Raw genomic sequence first — 3,441 nt, forward strand, 5'->3', positions numbered from 1 at the left:
GATAGGGGAATCTGTGGGGTGGGGGAGGGAGAACATAGGAACTCCCTGTACTCTCCGATCAATTTTTCTGTAAACCTAAAACGATTCCCCCCAAAAATAAAGTCTATTAAATAAATATATATGTGTTTGATTTAGATATCTATAACGATTGATGGATAGATAAGCAGACCCAAGACATTAAGTGATTTGCCCAAGGCTAAACAGCTAACGGAGCAGAAGATGGATTTGAATCCAGGGCTGCCAACCCTAAAACCTTCCCACAGTACCAGCCCCAGTGGGAGGGTGAGCCCACGTTTCTGCCGCCTTCCATGTCCATGCCAGCCGCAGCATCTGTGTCACTGCAAATTGCACCTCAAAGGGCCAGATTCAATATTTTGGTTGGCACCAGGGAACCAGGGGGATGGACTGGGGCCAAGAACCCAAGAAGCGAAGGGAACCCACTCACAACCCACGACGGGCACAGGGCTGACCTTTTCCAGCAGCCTGCCAGGGCTCCGAGGAGGCAGGACACGTATATGGAGAAGAAACCGCTCCCTTTCTGGGCTATGGCCGCCCTCACTGGGGCCTCAACCCCAGCCCAGCCCTGGGACTGACAGGCTGAGGCTGAGCTCGGCCCCCAGCAGGCTGGGTGACCTCCCCAAGCCTCTGGCCTCAGCCTTCCCGTCTGTATCATGGGAGGTTTTGAACACTACCGGATGATTTCCAAGGGCCTTTCTGGCATGCAGCTTCTAAAACACTTCACCCCCTGCTCTCCACGTATCCCCAGGAGAAAAGCAGGATGGGACACCACAGGGGGGAAGGAAGGGCAATCCCATGGTCCTTGGCTGGTCTGAGGGGAAGAGCCCCTCCATCCCTAGGAGCCCTGAGCCCGCCACTGACTGGAGCAGTTAAAATGAGGATGAAAGCTGCAGGAAAGCCTGCGACAAGTTTAGAGGCCTAGACACCATCAGCTCCAGGCCAGGGCTCTGCTCCAGCCCGGGTGCCCCTACCATCTTGGGCAGGGACCACGGTATAGAACTCATGGCCTGGATAACTCAGTGATGACCCCAAACTTAGAGTAAAACTCAAGGTGTAAAAGGTGTAAAAGTGACTCNGGGGGGGAACATGGCTGCAATGACTGAGGTACAGCAGGTGGGCATTCTGTGAACAGGAGCCCACACCCAGGTTCCCCCGTCCTCATATCTGTTTCCCAGGACCCCCAACCCTGGGACCAGTTCCCATAGGTCCTCTGTCCTCCTCCACTCTCCCACCCCCACAAGTGAGCATTACAACCAAGAAATGGAAATTCCATTTCAAGTCTGGAAAAGAGGGGAAGTAGAGCTGCCTGCACCAGGCCCCAGGCCAGGACTCTGCTGACTGTGGCTCTCGGAACCGACTCACCCCAGATGAATTTTCACACTATTCATAACTTCAGGGGCATCTTGGGAGGCAAACTTCTTTTCTTTCCTCTTCCTGTTCTCCTGGGACCATCTCGTCTACTCCCACGGCTTCGGTTACCAGGCACAGTCAAGGCCACCCAATCTCTGCCTCTCCATTGAGAGAGCAGGCTCCTGGCTGTCTGGGGTAGGGTGGGGATGGGGTGTCACCCAGGCCCTGAAGACCCAGCCTGGCCACGCTGACCTTCTCACCACCCCCAAACTGCTTCTGACAGCTCTCAAAGCCCTTTTCTCACCATTCCCTTGGCCACTGCCCTGTGCGGGTGGGGGCGGGGGTGTCACTGCCCACCAATCCAAGCTCTCACCTGCAGCCAGAGTGAGCTTTTGAACAGGCACACGGTTGGGATCTGGCCCCTCCAGCTCCTCCAGCCTCACCACTCCAGAACTTGTCCCTTCATTTGATTGACACTTCCTGACCCTTTGACTCTTAGCTCAGATGTTACCAGCTCCAGGGAGCCTCCCCTGAGCCCTACATTTGGTTAGAGTGCTCCCCGGCCTCCCAAAGCCCTGGGCATCCCTGATTCTTCCTGGGCAGCCTGTGTGAGTGCTGTGGACACGTCCGTCTCTCCCACAGGATGGCCTGAGTTATTCCCACGTCCCCAGTGGTGAGTACAGGGCAGCAAGAGGGGGAAGGATGTGCTGGGAGCTTCCTGGACTATCCGCCCGAGAGGCCTGGAAATTCTGCTAACAGAGATGGGCTGCTCAGACACTGGTCATTAGGACAAGCTCCCAGAGACCAGACTCTCCCCCCTCCCCCAACCCCTTCCTGTCAGGGTAATGGCATTACTTAGGATCCATTGATTTCTCCAAGCCACCTCCCAGGGCTGCTGATATCAGCCAAGTTCCCAAGACATCCCCTGTCGGGAGCTCCTGCTGGCTCTGGGACAAGAGGAAGCCCCCACCACAGGGCCTGATGTTCGAGGGCCCCCNTGGGTCTTTTTAACCCAGCTCCAGGGTGGCTTACCGGTGTGGTGTCATCATGGGAGCGCTGGTAGCGTTTCCAGCGACAGCCATAGATGCCTGTGAGGCAGGAGAGGCACAGCTGGGGCTCATAGTACTGCAGGGGCTGGTGTCTCACCATGCTCGTGCCCGAGGCCCTGGTGCCCGGCCCTCAGGAGCCCATGGAGGCCCCAGGCTGGTCCTGTGGGAGGAAGCACAGGTCTGTGAGGCAGGGGAGAGTGTGTGTGTGTGTGTGGGGGGGGGGTTAGCCCCAAACACAGAAAAAGTCATGGTGGCCTAGGTCAGGGTGCGTCAGCCTCTGCAGAGCTCTGCAGTGTGCCCAGTCCCACCTGGAGTCAGGGGGCCCCCCTTGCAGGTCTCCCAGGACAGTCCCCTGCCACCCAGTCCCAGTCCTGATCTAATCCAGCACACTGCCGCTACTCCCTCTGCCTAGAGTGTTCTTCCCTGAGTACCCCATGTGGTTCCCTCTTTCCCCTCCTCTCCTCAGGTCTTTGCTCAAATGTCCTTGTGTCAACCAGACTTTCCCAAGTCACCTTCTGTAAAACTGAAACTCCTTCCCACGCTCTCTCAGCCATTCTCAGCTTTATTTTCTCAATCGTGTTCTCAAATGTAATTTACTTACTCTGTTTCTTGTCTGACTACTATAAAGTGAGTCTCATGAAGGCAAGGATTTTGTCTGTTTTAGTCTCTGTTGTATCTCCAGTAACTAAAACAGTGCCTCGCACATCGTAGACTTCCTGAATAAAAGTTTTAAAATAAATTATCATAAAAGCTCACGTGTATTGAGCACTTAAAATACTCCAGGCACTGTGTGAACATTTTATATTCATGGTTCCATCTCACTGCCACAACACCTGAAGTGGCAGGGACTGTGCCTGCCCTAAACCCATTTGATAGTTGAACAAACTGAGGCTCAGAGAGAAAGGGGGCATTGCCTGGCCTGTGGTCACACAGTTGGGAATCTGCTGTGGTGCCCCAAAGTGTTCATTCGTTCAGGTTCAGGGAGACCCAACCCAGCTGTCTCAGGGAGGGAGGGACAGGGAGA

General features: G+C 55.0%; 1 long non-coding RNA gene across 1 annotated transcript in view; it reads right to left on the minus strand.

Annotated features, from left to right (window-relative positions):
• LOC109386357 (uncharacterized) overlaps window positions 1-3,441 on the minus strand; it is a 79,296-nt gene that overhangs the window by 28,258 nt on the left and 47,597 nt on the right. The window contains exon 3 of the long non-coding RNA XR_002124781.1: window positions 2,401-2,577. This is a non-coding gene — a long non-coding RNA (uncharacterized LOC109386357). The remainder of the gene's footprint in view (window positions 1-2,400; window positions 2,578-3,441) is intronic.

This window comes from Hipposideros armiger, unplaced genomic scaffold, assembly GCF_001890085.2.
Source record: "Hipposideros armiger isolate ML-2016 unplaced genomic scaffold, ASM189008v1 scaffold_132, whole genome shotgun sequence".
Classification (NCBI taxonomy): Eukaryota; Metazoa; Chordata; class Mammalia; order Chiroptera; family Hipposideridae; genus Hipposideros; species Hipposideros armiger.